Source organism: Grammomys surdaster, unplaced genomic scaffold, assembly GCF_004785775.1.
Source record: "Grammomys surdaster isolate TR1022 unplaced genomic scaffold, NIH_TR_1.0 334, whole genome shotgun sequence".
In the NCBI taxonomy this organism is placed as follows: Eukaryota; Metazoa; Chordata; class Mammalia; order Rodentia; family Muridae; genus Grammomys; species Grammomys surdaster.
The window spans coordinates 4,352,599-4,363,206 of NW_021604753.1; the positions used below are offsets into that span (position 1 = coordinate 4,352,599).

General features: G+C 44.1%; 1 protein-coding gene across 2 annotated transcripts in view; it reads left to right on the forward strand.

The window, feature by feature from the left end:
* The window catches only part of Grin2a (glutamate ionotropic receptor NMDA type subunit 2A), a 412,474-nt gene that overhangs the window by 148,831 nt on the left and 253,035 nt on the right, over positions 1-10,608 (forward strand). The window lies entirely within an intron of this gene.

The following is a 10,608-nucleotide window of genomic DNA, read 5'->3' on the forward strand; positions in this document are numbered from 1 at the left end:
TTTTCCTGAGAACAGACTGATTGATGTGGGGAGGTCCAGGCCATTGTGTGTGCTTTCACCCCTGGGCAGACAGCCCTGGGTTGTATTTTAAAAAATCAAGTTTAGCAAACCAGTAAGCACTGTTTCTCCTCTGTGGTCTCTACTTCAGTCCCTGCTTTAGTTTCCTGCTGCGAGTTCCTGCCCTGACTTCCCTTGGAGGTAGACTGTGATCTGGGAATTGTATGATGAATCTTTTTGTTTCCTAATTTTGGTTTTGGTCAATGTTTTCTTACAGTTACAGGAGGTAAACTAGTATAAAGGACACCTGCAAACTCCCTTTTATCATGGAAAATAACACAGTCACAGGTTCCTGGCTAAGGATGTGGACATCCAGGAGGCCACTGTTCTTCCTTTACCTCTAGGCTGTGTATTTCCGGTCTATTCTCTAGACCAGAGATCTCTGCATTGTGATTCTTGAGCTGAATGGCTTCCTGCCCACAACAACTGTCTGTTTTTCCTCTGATAGCTTTTAAATAGAATAGAGTTTAGCACAGAGGGAATTAAAGCATCTCCAAAACTGTTCTTGAGAACCTAGAGGCCATGAATAAAGGGAGAAGATTTTAAAGGTCACTTGGGGGCCATGATTTTATTGTTCACCTGCTGTCACATGACCAGGTTGACTTATGACTCAGCATGTGTTCCATTCTGAACAGAATTAGAAATATGTTAAGACAATGCATGAAACAGTAAATGCTGCTTCCATTTCCTCCTCTCTCTAGCCAACATTTCCACACAGAATTAGCAAGAACGTTTGAGTGGAGAAATGACCTTGGTTGGGCAGTAACTCACCAAAAAAACGAAATAGTTTTCAAATGTCACTGTTTCAGCTGGGAATCTAATAAATGTGTCCAACCTCAGAACTGAGTCACTGGGACTGAGGACCTCTTATTTATGAGATTGTCTCTGGCCTTCAGACAGACGTTGTTTGCAGAAAGAAAAGTTATGTCGCCAACTAAGAGCAGCAGTGCATATTGTGTGACTGGCCAGATGCTCATATGTGGCTTCAGAGGGCATCAGCACGAAGGAGGTGATTTCTGGTTCTTGTAGTAGTGTAGAGAGGGAGAAGAAACAGCCTCGAGTAACTTAGACTACTGGAAATTCATGTGCATTAGAAGGTTCCCGGAGTGTTTTGGAAGAATGTTGCTTCAAGGGCAGGCAGAAAAGTCTCACTGGTGCTGTAGGAGACAGGGCCTGATGGTCAGCACTTAGTAAGTCAGATTCAACCAGAGATCCTGCCGTTTCTTCTACGGACTTCCTAGAGGGTGCCGAATTGGTTGAGCTGAGTTCCCATGGCCCAAGGAGAGCAGACACCTTGACTGATGGTTCCCACCAATATAGAAGGTAGGAGATGTTGCTAAGTGAGAAGGGTTGGATACTGATGCTAGCTATGACATTTTATTTGAAATGATTCTTATAGCTGAGATTCAAGGAGTTCTAAAGCCTCCTCATGGGAGATCTCCTGCTTTAACACAGCGAGGACAGTGGCTAAGTCCCTGAGACCATTTTCCTTTTAGGACTCTAGTTTCTCCTCTAAGAAGAGGGTCTCCTAATGGGTCTCTAAGTTCCTACTCTATTCCAAATGCAGAAGTCTTTCTAGGAGCAATACCTTAGAAAGACGGCCTTAGCAATAAAAAGCTAGTGTGGCGAAATCACAGTTTACGATGAGAGCTGCCATCAGAGTGCAAACACACATATCATTCCATAAATTCTTTTTTAATACACAACTTTATTTATTAGCTGTGTTTTTAAAAGATTATTTTCATATTATTCTTTGACAATTTTGCATGTATATACAATGTGTATCGATCAAGTCCATCCCAACTCTCCCCTCCCACTACTCCCAGACACATCCTGACAGGCCCCCCCTTCATGTCCCCATCCTTTTTCTTTATAAGGAATTCACTAGATCCCATAAGTGCTGCCTGCTGGAATGTTGACCAATGTGACCTTGGGCTGCAGTGATTCCTGAGTGTAACAGTAGTAGCCCTGTCATTCCAGAGGACAGTGTTTCAAGGCACTCCTCCCCGTCCTCCGGATCTTCATTCTTTCTGTTCCTTCTTCCATTACATCCCCAAACCTTGGCAGAGTTGATATAGATGTTTCATTTAGGACCAAGTACTCCCAAGTCAGTTGTTATCAGTAGTCTGACTATTTATGAGTCTATTCGTTAACCGTTGGCCACTATGAAAAAGCTTCTCTGGCCAAGGCTGAGAGCAACACTTATCTGTAGATATGAATGTCAATATTTAGAAGGCAATTTGCCACCATGTCCACTTAGCAAAACAATAGTAGTATGCTCCCCTGCTCCAGGACCCATGACTTCTGCAACCACAATCTTTTGACAAGATTTATAGTACTAGTCATGAATTCTTTCTTGTGGAGAGGGTCTTGGATCCACCCAGGTGCTGGTTGGTTGGTTGGTTATCTCCATATTATTTATGCCACTATTGCAGTAGATACTTCTGGCCTGGCAGGCTGAACCTGTGGCATGCAGGGTCTACCACTGCATACGATCCTTGGTCATTTTCCCCACAGATGTCTGCATATACTTAATGGCATTATTAAAGGTAGCCACAAGGGAGGAAGTTTGGAGGGCAGTTACAGCTTGATTTACCTGCATCCTGCAACAAAATGTACTTTCCTCAGCAATAAGAACTTACCTTTTAGTTATGGTGGGGAGCCAAGAGTAATGGTAATGGCTTGTGTTGTCTTTAGGGGGGGTCCCTGGGCTTTCCCCAATGCCTGAAACTGAGAGTTTTCATTTAATAACCCATCGTTTCTTGGAGAAGCATTCAGGATACCTCTAATGAAGCTTCATCTTTTAGAAAACTGTAAACACACACACGGGGGTGGGGGGGGGAAGAGAGAGAGAGAGAGAGAGAGAGAGAGAGAGAGAGAGAGAGAGAGAGATCCTATCCACTTGCCTCTGTCTTCCAATTGCTGGCAATAAAGGTGAAATTAGCTTAGGAAGTGGTGGGTTTCTATCAACTTCCTTATCATTTGTTAGCTTCAGTTAATCTATTCCCAGCCCTTCGTTCCCTGAGCCTACTTAAAACTGGGCCCTCAATATTCCCTCTCCCTTTTCTCTTCACGTGTGAGAGCATCACATCACCTGCTTTGGGCCTCTTCCCCTTCCCCTTCTCACCTGTAATTTACATTGATTCATAGACCTGAAAAAGAGGGAGACTGTCTCAAGAGCTGCTGTGGCTGACTGGCTGTAAGGGTTAGAGACATTAGAGATGGCTATCAGGGAGGGGAGGAGACACGAGGGAAACAGATGCTACAGCAGTAACCCTGCAGGCCCAATCTTAAGTCACAGGGTGTCACAAACCCCTAGCTCCTGGTGGAACGGGGAACTTGGCATATGGGGCGGGGGAGGGATATTACCTTTGCAGGTGTACAGTATGGACACAACATCCTTGGAGAGGCAAAACGAGAGACGTGAGTACCCTCTGTGCGTAGCCTCTCCTCTCTAAGTGTCACTCAGTAATGACAGATGCATAATATTCACGGATTATTGATAATGGAACACTCGAGAACCTGTGAACTGTTGGGAATGCCGTCAAGCACTTTCCATGCGTTGTCTTAGTTCATTGTACAGTAATTTTTAGAGGCAGATGCTACTCCTGAGAGTGGATCTGTCACCATAGTTTTATTATCAGTGTTTATTATGGGCACAACATGCTTGGTTGTTACCTTTGGCACAAACATCCATGATGTATTCAATATATAAAATGTGCTCACTGCTCTTCACTTTTATTTAGCTTCTCAGTGTACCGTAAAATGTATGTGGAGGAACTGCACAGCACGGGGGGGGGGCTTTTGGACAGGTGCTGCAGTTTGTAGCTACCTCCCAGACACATCCGCTTCTATTCATATGTCTTAGAATTCTGTACTTTCCCCAGTATTTCTAATAGAAGGTAAAAGTGCTTCCTTCTTTTCTCTGTTTGAGGTAGAATGTAGGGCATTCTGGACACCAGGCAACAAGTCCTTCACCACTGGGACCTGATATCCATGAATGAAACCCTGCATCATGTACAATATGTGTCATTTAAAAAATTTAAAGCTATACTTATTTCCTGGATCTCACTGTCCACCCACAGAGCACAGGAGACAATGCTCTAGTTTAGCCCAGGGGCAGGGGCTGCTTGACACTAGGCCAATATCTGTAGGAGTCTCTGGTCCAGTCCGTGCATTTGGCTGTCTGCCTCCCTGTTTTTGCCTCTTGCTCATCTCTGCCCCACATGACCTTTCCCTGCTGGAGTTGCCTCTGGCCGTGTGGACTTGGCTACTAGGACACCTGTGAGGTGTGTTCAGGAGTGCAGGTGAGCCCGGATGCGCAGGTGTGTTCAGGAGTGTGAGTGACCTGAAGAGCACAGAACTGAGTGAGGCAGGGCCCTTCCACTGCAGCAAGTGCTGCCTTCACTCTCCTTCGTGTCGCCTCCACTCTCACCATACTGTTCTGGGGCTTACGTGGTCCTTGGAGATGGAGATGCATGCGTGTGGCTTTGAGCTGGGCATGCCACATCACCTGTCTACTTCTGTGTTCTTAACAAGTCCACCTCCTCTTAGCTTTAAATCCTGACTCTATCCTTGCTGTTCACTGTAGGCAGGCTCCTCGTGCTGTCACACACACACACACACACACACACACACACATATATATATATATTATGAAAAATTAAGTTGATTTGAGTAGGTAAAGCAAGAACACAAAGAAAACATCAGTCATTCCAGCATGCATCCAGCAAACATGCTTCCTCTTAATCTTCCTTCCAGGATCAAATACTGCAGATTTCATCTATATCATGTTCTTGAGTGTGTATTAGGTTTCCATGAAGGTTCTTGGTTCATAGGTCAGAATAGCCACCTATTGGCTCCCATGGCTCAGCCAAATTCAAGCATACCTAAGGGGCTCATGTCTTTATTGCTGTTATTTGACAGACTCTGTCTTATTCCCATAAGCTTCGTTGATCGGTATTCTTCACTACCGAATTGCCATTGCAGGGCATCAAAACAGCGTTTAATAGACACAGCACTGTCTTTTAAACAAATACTAGCAAACCCTACACACTGTTCTTAGTCTTAACTTGCCCCATTCAGCAAATGGTGATTTCTCAGTATATGTAAGTAAGCCCTGATTTCTATGGCTGCATGGAATGTGTGTTCATAGTGAGGAGGAATTCTAATGGATCCAGCCGATCTCCTTCCGATGGCCACCTGGATTATTCCCAGCCTCTTGCCATTATGAACACAGTTGCCTTGAGTATCCTTGCCCAGGTATTTGTGCTCACATGTGCGAGAAACTGTGAGAAAGTTCTTTGATGAGAACCTGCTGGGCCTGAGGCTGTTTTGCTAATCTTGAGTTGCTATTGTCTAATTATTTTCTTGTATACCCAGGGAGAGAGATTGTTGTACAATGCTTGTGGCATTGGTCTTTTGACTGTTACCCTGGGAGGCAACTCACTTTCCAGGGCTCTGCAGAACAGAGGCAGTGGGGAGTGGCCACACACTGTTCTGACTTCGTGAAGCTTTCCTTGCTGCTCCCGGTGGTCAGCGGCAATCCATCCTTTGTGTGTTAACCTGTTACATCTGTATGAGAAGATGGATGTCTCAGCATGACGCAACCAAATTAGTTTTGCTGTTGGAAGCCATTATAGTCTGCTAGTTTGGGCACAGTGGCACACAGGTATGAGACATTTAAACAAGGAGGGGGCATTCCTGTGACATCATAGTCTTTCTGGGAGAGCTATCAAAGTGCTAGACAGTGGGTCACCTTTTAAAAAAAAATCTCCATCTCCCGCCTCCCCCTCTAGAGCTGCCTCTCCCCGACACTGTGCTCAGGTTCATAGAGAGCCTCCCATGCACTTCCTGCTCCGTATCTGATTTAACATCCATTCTTTTTTCCATATATGGCAGTGCTGGTGATTGGAGCCAAGACCCTGCAATTGAAGTGAGAGCTTTACCACATGTAGCCCCATGATGCCCTTCACTCTGAGGTTCCTTGTCTGTTTTCCTTCAGCCTAGGAAATACCAAGTAATGAATAATAATAACAATAAAAATGATGTGTTCAGTTTGTTAACTTGTGTGATTGCCCGGGCTTGCCAATACAAAAAACAGAGGGCTGAGGGAGCAGGCAAAGGAAGATTTAAGGCCACGTTAGCTCTGTATGTGGGTAGCTTTTCACATCTAAATCTGCTCACCAATACTTATTTAAAATAAATTCAGACAAAAAGGGAACATCTTGAAACGATCACACGGAGTGATGCCATGCTGCTGGCTTGGACTGTTCGCAGTGATTATTTTAATTCATCTGTGTTGGGAACCTGCATTTACAACAGGGCCCACTGTAGTCCAGTGTCAGACTTGGGTCAAATTCAGAGAAACACAGTGAGTATTACTGAGACCTCTTTCCTCTCCCGTGTCTGTTTGTGTCTTGCCAGCAGCATGAGTGAGCACTGCAGGGCAAAGTTCTCCATATTGTCTTTCCTTTGTATTTCTTTCCTTTTACCCAGTGTAAGAGGTTATGAAACAGGCAGCTGGCAGTGGTGGTACACATCTTTAATCTTAACACTCTGGAGGCAGAGGCAGGACAATCTGAGTTTAAGGCCATCCTGGCCTGCATAGTGAGTTTCAGGACAGTCAAGGCTTCAGAGAAACACTCCCTTGAACAAAACAAAACAAAGCAAAAAAACAAAAAACAAACAAAAAACACAAACCAATGGACCAAACAAACAGACAAGAGGTTATGTAACAGACACCAAAGATGTCCATCTCCTAATTTCTAGACTCTGAGGTATTACTCCTTACAACGTAATAATGGTCAGTGTTGATTGTCAACCTAGTAGATCACCTTGGAGACAAGTCTCTGGGTTTGTGTTGTGTGGCACTGTTCCTCAGGATATAGGAACATTATCTACTCACCTAAGATAGATGACTGACAACAGTTCTAAAGCATGGCTATCTCCCTTGTCTATCTTGGCAAACTAGTGAGTTTTATTGTGGGAACTCTCAGGAGGATTGGTGAAGGGTCACTCACGGGAGCAGAAGTAATTCAGACAGCTGTGTTACCAAAGCTTACCACTGTATGGGTGACAGCTCGCAAAGCTGGAAACCTAGAACAAACCACAGTCTGCAATCATCAGGTAGCTCAACAGGTTGAAGAATGTCCTTTTAGTTGGCACAGTTGGTGTGGGTCCCTGTAAGGCAGCTCATCTGTTAAGTCTTCTAGTCAGTTTGGTTATTCTTTGCTTCTCGGGAGTCTGAGTTTGTCTGGGAGTGATTCTCAGCGGCTTTATTGTTAATATACCCTTGGAGAGAAAGGGACCTAGTGATTTTGGTCAGTTTCAGGGACTTCCTGAAGCCTTTTTGAATGTTTTTTTTTTAATTCCTGTTTTTAAGGCTTTCCTGTAGTGCTCTGTTTCCCCTTAAAATATGCTATTGTTTCACTGCCTGTAACCACCCTGTTTTAAGAAGGTAGGTTTTAATCTTGGAACAAGTTACTATAGAACAGCATGCCTGTGGGAGATTGATTGCTGAAGTGGGAAACCTGCCCACTGTGGGTGGTACCATTCCCTGGCAGGAATTCCAGACTCTATTTACTGGTTCTGGAGTGATGTGACCTGCTACTTCAAGCTGCTGCTGCTCCATTTGCTTCTCTACCCTGGTGGACTATACTCTTGAATTGTAAGCAAAACCTAAAATTCTCCCTTAGGTTTCTTAGGTCAGTGTGTTTTATCACGGAAATCAGAATAAACAAAGACATATGACAAAAACCTTCTCAGACATGATTAAGGTAAAGATTTTGGGTTGAGATTATCTTGGATTATCCAGCTGGCCCGGGTGACATAGTCACAGGTGTCCAAATAAGGAGAAGACAGAGGAAACATCTAATATAGGAAAAAAAGACAAGTTATTCTAGGAAACAGCTGAGAAGGATCATGCTCTTGTTTGAAAGAAGAAGGGACAGTGAACCAAGGGCTGTGAGGATCACAGCTTCAGGAGATGGAAATGAGTTTCCCTTAGAGCCTCTGGACAGATTGTGGCACTATGTATGCAGCCAGTGCCACAAATGTAGAGTTTCCATCCGCTAGAAGAACAGGAGAATAAATACATGTTGTTTTAAGCCAAGTTTCTGGCAATTTGTTACAGTAACCACAGGCAACTAATACATCTCATAAATTGCCTTCTCCTAGGTCTCTCCATGCATCTTATTCATCCTCTCTCTGATTCCTCTTTATGTATAAAGAGAGGCATTGCATGTCTGAGACATTAGGTCACCTTTATCCTTATCCCAGAATTCCTTTCCAGGAGGGACAGAGAAAGATAGAGCAGATGAGACAATGTTGACACATGACTACAGGCTTTGTCACCCACATTGTGACCTAAGTCCGTGGAAGGCACAGGCTGCAGAGGTCTTTCCCTCCACTTATCCATTTTATGCCTAACTGTCTGGACTCCTATGACTTCATTCTTTGCTGTGTAAGCTGACCTAAGTGATCCTCAACTCTGCTCAACAAGGCCCCAGCTAGGCTTCCTGAGGCTCTGCCTGTAATTACACTGTGATTCATTTACATGGGGTTACTCATTCTCCTGTCACTGGGATACAGTGGGAGTCTCATTGCCAAGGCAACCAGAAGTGGGAGCGTGTACAATTTCAGCCTTGTCCAAGAACTCAGATCAACTTGGTATACTCCCACTGCATTCTTGATTTTTCTGGTCTTCCATACTAGAATAATGCAAACCATTCCATAATCATCTCTGTCCATGGTTTCTCTTTGATTAATATTTTAGCTGGTATATAGATTTTTTTTGTCCTGAGTTTACCAACATGGCCCTTTAATAGTTCCTCGAGACTTCTGCATTTTCCTGTGTGAATTTCTTCTCTGACGCCTCTGTGGTAATTACCATCTTCAATACTGTCTCTTCCTTTCACTTCCTTCTTGTCTCCATGCCTCCCCCATCGGAACCACAATCTCAGATTTCTGTTTCTGCCCTCCATCTGGCTGATTCTCTCAAAAAAAAAATGGATGAAGGATCATGTTCTCCATATAGAAAGACATATGGAGGTCTCAACAAGGCATAGTTCTAATTTTACAACGGGTTCTTTATAATCTCTTTCCCCTGAAACATGCCTCAGACTCTAATGTGACCTCCAATGTCCTTAATTATCAGCCGTGGCACACACGATGATGGTGCATTACACTTTTACAGTGGTTAATGTTTAAACTTTTATTCCTTTGGATGAGGTAAGAGAGATGGCTCAGTGGGTAGAGTGCTCGTCGCACAAGCAGGAAGACCTGAGGTAAAACCCCCAGCATTCACCTTTTAAAAGCTGGCTGTGGCTGCACATGGTTGAAAGCTTGGCCTTAAGGGGCGGAGAGAGGTGAACTCCAAGAGCTCACTGGCAAGGCAGACTATTGAAGCCCATGAACTTCAAGCCTAGTGATAGAACCTGCCTCATGACAATAAGAGAGGGATAAAGGGCATTCTAATTCCTCCTCTGGCTTCTCTGCTTACAGGCGCATAAATTTGCACAACTAACTGCACACACCCTCCTCATGCACACAAGCAAACGAGTTAATTCCATTTAAAGATATTGATGAATTTTGAAATGAAACAAATAGGTTCATGATCTTGTGTAGGTAAATTATTCTTCTCATGAAGTTTACCATGTTATGTTAATTGGGTGATTTTTATTACTTTGACTTACATGTGACTTGCAATGTGAATGTGTTGACAACTTTAGAACAGGGAGCTTCTGTAGGAAAAGAAAGTGATTTCTGGGTTAGCATGACATTCAGAGAGATCTGGAAACACCATGTGACTTCATACAACTGGAGTTTGTTAGTTGCTGGGCTCTCGGATGGAGTGTTGCTGCTTGCTTTATCTTAAGCTGTCTTCAACCTTCCCTCGGTTTTCACCTGTCTGAGTTCCATAGCATGGAAACCTGCAACTTTTCTCACAGAGCCCCTGCAGCTGTGGATTGGATGGTGTCTCAGGAAACCTACTGTGACTGCCTCCCTGATCTCCCTACCCATCTTGTCCAGAAATGTCCCTTTTCTACAACTTAAAATGGGTCACTTAGACTCAGAACCGAAGTTTTTGATGTCTTCCTTCACTGTCATTCCTTCTGAAACCAGCTTTCTCTCTGGCCAAAAGTACTTCTAAGGATTGAAACAGCCTTTACGTCTCTTAGATTCTCCTACTCCTTAGATGGAGAACTGTGGACAAATATCTATCTGGATTTTTCTGTCCTTCCCAATCTTGGTTTCCATTATGTTCTCAGGACCCCATGTCTTGAAAGGGCTAGTAAGTCAACATCTGCACTTCAGTGACTGCAAAGTGTGAGGAGATTGTACCTTCTTATGATATTTTTGTGTGTACACATGTGTCTGTGTTCTATGAGACAGGGTCTCTAGCTAACCTGGAACTCAGCAGTGAGGTTAGGCCGACTGGCCAGTGAGCCCCAGGGAACAGACTCTCCAGACACACACTCTCTCTCTCTCTCTCTCTCTCTCTCTCTCCCTCTCCCTCTCCCTCTCCCTCTCCCTCTCCCTCTCCCTCTC